Raw genomic sequence first — 8,827 nt, 5'->3', positions numbered from 1 at the left:
CCGGGACACTGGGGCCAGTGTGACCGCTGTCCGCTGCCACCTGGTGACCCCCGAACAAATCCTGCCGCATGTCCTATGCCCTGTCCGGACCGCGGACAACACCGAAAGCATGTGCCGGATGGCCAGGATCCCCTTCGAGTGGGGAGGAGTGTCAGGCACTCTAAAAGTAACTGTCCGCGACGACGCCCCAGTGGACTGCCTCCTGGGGAACGACCTAGAGAGCTCCCCCTGGGCCCAGGTGGAGCGCCGAGAGCATCTGGGGATGCTAGGGCTGCCCAAGTGGGCCTGTGCCACCACCCGGTCCATGACCGCCCAACCAGCCGCTGCCGCGGCCCCCGACGAGCCTACGGGTCAAGAACTGCCACCCTCCTCCGGCACGGAGGAACCTGACGATGAGGCCGGGCCCTCCAAACTTTCACCCCGACGAGGCCGCCTCCCTCAGCGAGATCCCCGAGCTGGCCCAGTGGCGCCACGACGGGGGCCCCACCCGCGAACAATTCCAGCAAGAGCAGAAGGCCTGCCCATCCCTCGAGGGGGCCCGACAGCAAGCGGCCGCCCAGGCCTCGGGAGACCCCACGGGAACCCACTGGATCTATTGGGACAATGACTTATTGTATAGCGAACAGAAAGTCGCCAAACTGGGAGCCGGCCGGGTGTTGGTGGTTCCCCTCCGATTTCGAGAGTTCCTCCTGAACCTGGCGCATGACGTGCCCCTCGCCGGACACCTCGGGCGAGACAAAACTTACAGCCGCCTAGTGACCCATTTCTATTGGCCCCGAATGCGGAGAGACGTGGACCACCACTGCCGGTCCTGCCAGACCTGCCAAGCTAGCGGAAAGACTGGGGGTCGAGTCAAGGCCCCCCTCCAACCGTTTCCAGCCGTCCACACCCCGTTCGAACGAGTAGGGATCGACATCGTGGGGCCCCTCGACCCCCGAACCGCCCTGGGACACCGCTTCATCCTGGTACTGGTCGACCACGCCACCCGATACCCCGAGGCCATCCCACTCCGCACTGTGACAGCTCCAGTGGTGGGCCGGGCCCTGATGGGTATCTTCTCCAGGGTGGGGTTCCCCCGAGAAGTGGTGAGCGACAGGGGTACGAACTTTATTTCGAAGTACATGAGATCCCTCTGGCAACAATGTGGGGTCACCTACAAATTCACCACCCCTTACCACCCCCAGGGGAACGGACTGGTCGAGCGGTTCAACAAAACCCTGAAGGGGATGATCAAGGGCCTGGAGGAGCCCCTGAGGAGGAGATGGGACGTCCTGCTGCCCTGCCTCCTGTTCGCCTATCGAGAGGTACCACAGAAATCCCTGGGCTTCAGCCCCTTCGAACTGTTGTATGGGCACCCCGTCCGAGGGCCCCTCAGCCTGGTCAAGGAGGGCTGGGAGGCGAACGTCCAAGATGCCCCCCCCCGACGTCTACCGGTACCTCCTGACCCTGCGGAACCAGACTCGGAAGTTCCGGGCCCTGGCAGAAGCCAACCTCGAAGCCAGCCAAGAAGACATGAAACGCTGGTATGACGAAAATGCCTCGACCATCGAGTTCGAGCCGGGCCAGCAAGTCTGGGTCATGTCGCCCGTGGACCCCTGCGCCCTGCAGGACAAGTGGACCGGGCCCTTCAAGGTGGTTGAGAGGAAGAGCCCCGTCACCTACCTGGTCGACATGGAGTCCCCGAGGAACACCCTCCGGGTCCTACACGCCAACCGGCTCAAGCCCCACTTTGCCTGAACTGAACTAAGCCTGCTGCTGGCTACCGACGATGGGGGCGAAAGCGACTCCGAGCCCCTACCAGACCTCCTGGGGTCCTCGGGCCAAGACGGCTCCTTGGAGGGCGTCCACCTCTCCGCCACCCTGACCCCAGAACAGCGCCATGACTGCCGGAAGCTGCTGCAACCCTTCGCTGCCCTCTTCTCTCTCACGCCTGGGGTGACCCCCTGGTGCGTCCATGACGTGGACACCGGGGACAGCCCCCCTGTGCGACACCACGCCTACAGAGTACCCGACCGAGTCCGAGCCTGCATACAGACCGAGGTCTCCAAGATGCTCGCCCTCGGAGTCATCGAGCCATCCGACAGCCCGTGGGCCAGCCCTGTGGTCTTGGTGCCGAAGGCCGCCGCCCCCGGCACCCCCCCGGAACTCAGATTTTGTGTAGACTACCGGGGCCTGAACGCAGTCACCAAGACCGATGCCCACCCACTGCCACGGGCAGACGAGCTGATCGATCGCTTAGGGGCCGCCCGCTACCTAAGCACCTTTGATCTCACCGCTGGGTACTGGCAGATCAACATCCGGGCGCCAACCCTTGGCCAGGGGGATACCACGTGAACACAACCTCACTCCCGGCGGAGGGCAGTATCGATGGGACCCCCAACCGTCCTTCCACACCTAGGTGCGATCGCCCCACAGCTCTCTTAGGCCTGGCGCCTCTCCTGCTGGGCGTCTGGCCGCTCCCGACCCGGCCTCTCCGCCCCCCCGGGCGCAAGGGTCCGGACATCAAAGGGCTCCAGACCTATATCTAGGGCGACCCGGCGACAAGACGGCAGTTGTATCCCGGAGTCAAGAGCCCTGCTGATCGGATCGCGGCTGACCCTACGGAGAAAGACTCATTCTGAAACTACCCTCTGAGCCCTGCTGACGACGTCGCGGCTCCATCGTGCTTAAAAGACCTTCACGAACCTTTGGGGTCCTGCTGACGCTGTCGCGGCCCGACCTTGTGGAACGTACCATCAGAGCCCAGCTGACCTCGTCGCGGCTCGACCGAAGCGGACCTACCACCGGAGCCCTGCTGACTGTGTCGCGGCTCGACCCAAGCGGAACTACCACCCGAGCCCTGCAGACACCGTCGCGGCTCCCCACGCCCGAGCTACTTTGAGACCAGCACGCAAGGTCTGGTGCAAAGCCTCCCCATACCAGGCTGGTACTAAGACTGTCCCGCTACCCTACCCCCACAAAGACATTGAGACTCTTCTGGATCACTCGATCCCCCTGTAAATATATTGAATGTGCTACCATTGATAAAGTACCAAGATAAGCAACTGATACGGAGTCCTGTGTAGTGGTGTTACTGGGCCTAGCACGATCACAGGAGAAGGACCTCTCCTAGGAGGCTTCTCGGCGGCCCTCGGCTATAACTTTGCAGTAGGAAGGTGCCCCGGAGTAGTCTCCCCGACTCCCCGGTGGTCCTCCCTCCAACACCAGCCAGCCAGCCAGTAGTAGAGAGTGAGTAGTAGAGAGTGAGTAGTAGAGAGTAGTAGAGTGAGAAGTAGAGAGTGAGTAGTAAAGAGAGAGTAGTAGAGAGTGAGTAGTAGAGAGTGAGTAGTAGGGAGTAGTACAGAGTGAGTAGTAGAGAGTGAGTAGCAGAGAGAGAGTAGTAGAGAGTAGTAGAGAGTGAGTAGTAGAGTGAGTAGTAGAGAGTAGTATAGAGTGAGCAGTAGAGATTGAGTAGTATAGTGAGTAGTAAAGTGAGTAGTAGAGAGTGAGTAGTATAGAGTAGTATAGAGCTGTAGAGAGAGTAGTAGAGAGTGAGTAGTAGAGAGTTGAAGAGAGTGAGTAGAAGAGAGTGAGTAGTAGAGAGAGAGTAGTAGAGAGTGAGTAGTAGAGAGTAGAAGAGAGTGAGTAGTTGAGAGTCAGTAGTAGAGAGAGAGAGTAGTAGAGAGTGAGTAGTAGAGAGTGAGTAGTAGAGAGAGATTAGTAGAGAGTAGTTGATTAGTAGAGAGTGTGTAGTAGAGAGTGGGTAGTAGAGAGTAGTGGAGTAATAGAGAGTGAGTAGTAGAGAGTAGTAGAGAGTGAGTATTAGAGTGAGTAGGAGAGAGTAGTAGAGAGTGAGTAGAAGAGAGCAAGTAGTAGAGAGTGTGTAGTAGAGAGTGTGTAGTAGAGAGTAGTAGTAGAGAGTGAAAAGAAGAGAGAGTAGTAGAGTATTAGAGATTGAGTAGTAGAGAGTAGATGTGAGCGAGTAGCAGAGAGTGAGTAGTGGAGAGGGAGCAGTAGAGAGTAGTAGAGAGCGAGTAGTAGAGAGTGAGTAGTAGAGAGTGAGTAGTAGAGAGAGAGTAGTAGAGAGTGAGTAGTAGAGAGTAGTAGAGTGAGAAGTAGAGAGTGAGTAGTAGAGAGAGTAGTAGAGAGTAGTAGAGAGTAGTAGAGTGAGTAGTACAGTATTAGAGATTGAGTAGTGTCGAGTAGATGTGAGCGAGTAGCAGAGAGTGAGTAATGGAGAGGGAGCAGTAGAGAGTAGTAGAGAGCGAGTAGTAGAGCGTGAGTAGTAGAGCGAGAGTAGTAGAGTGTGAGTAGTAGAGGAGTAGAGAGTGAGTGGTAGAGAGTAGTAGAGCATAGTAGAGTGAGTACAAGAGAGTAGTAGAGAGTAAGTAGTAGAGAGAGTAGTAGAGAGTGAGTAGTAGTGAGTGAGTAGTAGAGAGTGAGTAGTAGATAGAGTGGTAGAGAGTAGTAGAGAAGTAGAGAGTGAGTAGTAGAGAGTGAGTAGTAGAGAGCAGTAGAGAGCGAGTAGTAGGGAGTGAGTAGTGGAGAGTGAGTAGTAGGTGCAGTAGAGAGCTAGTAGTAGAGAGAGAGTAGTAGAGAGTGAGTAGTAGAGAGTGAATAGTGGAGAGTGAGTAGTAGAGAGAGGCTAGTAGAGAGTGAGAAGCAGAGAGTAGTAGAGTGAGTGGTAGAGAGTGAGAAGTAGACAAAGAGCAGTAGAGAGTAGTAGAGAGTGAGTATTATAGTAGAAGAGAGTGAGTGATAGAGAGCAGTAGAGTGAGTAGTAGAGTGTAGAAGAGAGTGAGTAATAGAGAGTGAGTAGTAGAGAGTAGTAGAGAGTAGTAGAGAGTGAGTAGTAGAAAGTGAGTCGTAGAGAGTAGTAGCATGTGAGTAGTAGAGAGTGAATAGTAGAGAGTAGTAGAGAGTGAGTAGTTGGGAGAGAGTAGTAGAGAGTAGTAGAGAGTGAGTAGTAGAGAGGAGTAGAGTAGTACAGAGTGAGTAGTAGAGAGTAGTAGCGAGTGAGTAGTAGACAGTGAATATTAGAGAGTGAGTAGTAGAGAGTGAGCAGTAGAGACAGTAGTAGAGAGTAGTAGAGAGTGAGTATTAGAATGAGTAGTAGAGAGTGGTAGAAAGTGGGTAGTAGAGAGCAAGTAGAGGAGATAGTGTAGTAGAGAGTGAGTAGTAGAGAGTAGTAGAGAGTGAGTAGTAGATAGAGTAGCAGAGAGTGAGAGGTAGAGAGAGTAGTAGAGAGTAGTAGAGTAGTAGAGAGTGAGTAGTAGAGTGAGTAGTAGAGTGAGTAGTAAAGAGTAGATGAGAGCAAGTAGTAGAGAGTGAGTAGTGGAGAGTGAGCAGTAGAAAGTAGTAGAGAGCTAGTAGGAGAGAGTGAGTAGCGGAGAGTGAGTAGTAGAGAGAGAGTAGTAGAGAGTGAGTAGTAGAGAGTAGTAGAGTGAGAAGTAGAGAGTGAGTAGTAGATAGAGTAGTAGAGAGAGTAGTAGAGTAGTAGAGAGTGAGTGGTAGAGAGTAGAAGAGTGAGTAGTAGATCAGTAGGGAGTGAGTAGTAGAGAGATCAGTAGAGAGTGAGTAGTAGAGAGTAGTAGAGAGTAGTGGAGTGATTACTAGAAAGTAGTAGAGAGTTAGAAGTTGAGACAGTAGTAGAGAGTGGTAGAGTAGTAGAGAGTGAGTAGAAGAGAGTGAGTAGTAGAGAGTGAGTAGTTGATAGAGTAGTAGAGAGTAGTAGAGTAGTAGAGAGTGAGTAGTAGAGAGTGAGTAGTAGAGAGTAGTAGAGAGCGAGTAGTAGAGAGTGAGTAGTGGAGAGTGAGTAGTAGAGAGTAGTAGAGAGTGAGTAGTAGAGTGCGAGTAGTAGAGAGTGAGTAGTAGCGAGAGAGTAGAGAGAGATAGAGAGGTAGAGAGTAGAGAGTGAGTAATAGAGAGTAGAGATTGAGTAGTAGAGGGTAGTAGAGAGTGTAGCAGAGAGTTAGTAATAGAGAGTAGTAGAGTGAGTAGTAGAGAGTGAGTAGTAGAAAGTGAGTAGTAGGGAGTAGTAGGGAGAGAGTAGATGAGAGTGAGTAGTAGAGAGTAGTAGAGAGCAAGTAGTAGAGAGTGAGTAGTGGAGAGTGAGTAGTAGAGTGTAGTAGAGAGCAAGTAGTAGAGAGTAAGTAGTAGAGAGTGAGTAGTAGAGAGTGAATAGTGGAGAGTGAGTAGTAGAGAGAGAGTAGTAGAGAGTGAGAAGCAGAGAGTAGTAGAGTGAGTAGTAGAGAGTGAAAAGTAGACAGAGAGCAGTAGAGAGTAGTATAGAGTGAGTATTAGAGTAGTAGAGTGAGTGGTAGAGAGTAGTAGAGTGGGTAGTAGAGAGTAGAAGAGAGTAGTAGAGAGTGAGTAGTAGAAAGTGAGTAGTAGAGAGTAGTAGCGAGTGAGTAGTAGAGAGTGAAAAGTAGAGAGTAGTAGAGAGTGAGTAGTAGTAGAGAGTAGTAGAGAACGAGCAGTAGAGATAGTAGTAGAAAGTAGTAGAGAGTGAGTAGTAGAATGAGTAGTAGAGAGTAGTAGAGAGTTAGTAGTAGAGAGCAAGTAGTAGAGAGAGTGTAGTAGAGATTGAGTATTAGAGAGTAGTAGAGAGTGAGTAGTAAAGAGAGTAGAAGACAGTGAGGAGTAGAGAGTGAAGTAGAGAGTAGTAGAGTAGTAGAGAGTGAGTAGTAGAGTGAGTAGTAGAGAGAAGATGAGAGTGAGTAGTAGAGAGTGAGTAGTGGAGAGTGAGCAGTAGAGAGCAGTAGAGAGTGACTAGTAGAGAGTGAGTAGTAGAGAGTAGTAGAGAGTGAAGAGTAGAGAGAGTAGTAGAGAGTGAAAAGTAGAGAGAGTTGTAGAGAGTAGTAGAGTAGTAGAGAGTGAGTAGATGAGAGCAAGTGGTGAGTAGTGGAGACTGAGCAGTAGAAAGTAGTAGAGAGCGAGTAGGAGAGAGTGAGTAGTAGAGAGTGTGTAGTAGAGAGAGAGTAGTAGAGAGTGAGTAGTAGAGAGTAGTATAGTGAGAAGGAGAGAGTGAGTAGTAGAGAGAGTTGTAGAGAGAGTAGTAGAGTACTAGAGAGTAAGTGGTAGAGAGTAGTAGAGAGCAGTAGAGTGAGTAGTAGAGTAGTAGAGAGTGAGTAGTAGAGAGATCAGTAGAGAGTGAGTAGTAGAGAGTAGTAGAGTGAGTAGTAGAGAGTGAGTAGTAGAGCGAGAGTAGTGGAGTGTGAGTAGTAGAGTAGCAGAGATTGAGTGGTAGAGAGAAGTAGAGATTAGAAGATACTAGAGAGTAGTAGAGAGTGAGTGGTAGAGAGAGTAATATAGTGAGAAGTAGAGATTGAGTAGTAGAGAGAGAGTAGTAGAGAGTGAGTAGTAGAGTGGTAGAGAGTTAGTGGTAGAGAGTAGTAGAGTGAGTACTAGAAAGTAGTAGAGAGTGGGTGGTAGAGAGAGTAGTAGTGAGTGGAAGAGTAGTAGAGCGTAGTGGAAACTGAGCAGTAGAAAGTAGTAGAGAGCGAGTAGGAGAGAGTGAGTAGTAGAGAATGAGTAGTAGAGTGTGGGAGCCGGCCTCGTGGCGTGGTCCTGTTCCCCCTCGCTAAGCCGCATGAGGTCCCATGCACCTCGGGGCTCCTCCATTTTGGATTATACGTCACTCCACGTGACCACCTGCGTGACCCCGCTTCACCCGGCCTCTGTCCCAGCGAGGCCCGACATCGAGGCGCCAACCCCTGGCCCGGGGGATACCACGTGAACCCTTCCCACTCCCGGCGCAGGGCAGTATCGATGGGACCCCCAACCGTCCTTCCACACCTAGGTGCGATCACCCCACAGCTCTCTGGGGCCTGGCGCCTCTCCTGCTGGGCGTCTGGCCGCGCCCTACCCGGCCTCTCCGCCCCCTCCGGGCGCAAGGGTCCGGACATCAAAGGGCTCCAGTCCTATATCTGGGGCGACCCGACAACAGGACAACAGTTGTATCCCGGAGTCAAGAGCCCTGCTGATCGGATCGTGGCTGACCCTACGGAAGAAGACTCATCCTGAAACCCCTCTCTGAGCCCTGCTGACGACGTCGCGGCTCCACCGTGCTTAAAAGACCTTCACGAACCATTGGGTCCCTGCGGACGCTGTCGCGGCCTGACCTTGTTGAACCTTACTACCAGAGCCCAGCTGACCTCGTCGCGGCTCGACCGAAGCGGACCTACCACCGGAGCCCTGCTGACTGTGTCGCGGCTCGACCCAAGCGGAACTACCACCCGAGCCCTGCAGACGCCGTTGCGGCTCCCCACGTCCGAGACGCTCTGAGACCAGCACTCAAGGTCTGGCGCAGAGCCCTCCCGTACCTGGTTGGTACTAAGACTGTCCCGCTACCCTATCCCTCTAACAGACATTGAGACTCTTACTGGATCCCTCGATCCCACTGTAAATATTGAACGTACTACTTCTGATAAAGAACCAAGTCAAGCAACTGTATTGAGTCCTGTGTGGTGGTGTTACTGGGCCTAGTACGATCATAGGAGAAGGACCTCCCCGAAGGAGGCTTCTCAGCGGCGCTCGGCTATAACTTTGCGGTAGGAAGGTGCCCCGGAATAGTCTCCCCGACTCCCCGGTAGTCCTCCCTCCAACATTTGGTGGCCCGGACGGGATCCGATCCAGACGCAATCGTACAGGCAAGTAACGCACCCACTACCTAACCAGACGAAAAAAGAAAAGGGAACCATGGAAGGCCAGGAGGCAACCGTGGCCGCAACCTTCCAGCCGGAAAGGTTGGAAGAATACACCCACAAAGAACTGAAACAATTCTGCAAGGACAAAGGGATCCCAACCACAGGATTGGGCACCAAGGAAGAAATGCAGAAAGCCCTGA

Source organism: Triturus cristatus, chromosome 4_1 (genome assembly GCF_964204655.1).
Source record: "Triturus cristatus chromosome 4_1, aTriCri1.1, whole genome shotgun sequence".
Lineage (NCBI taxonomy): Eukaryota > Metazoa > Chordata > Amphibia > Caudata > Salamandridae > Triturus > Triturus cristatus.
Note: the sequence above shows the minus strand (reverse complement) of the source record.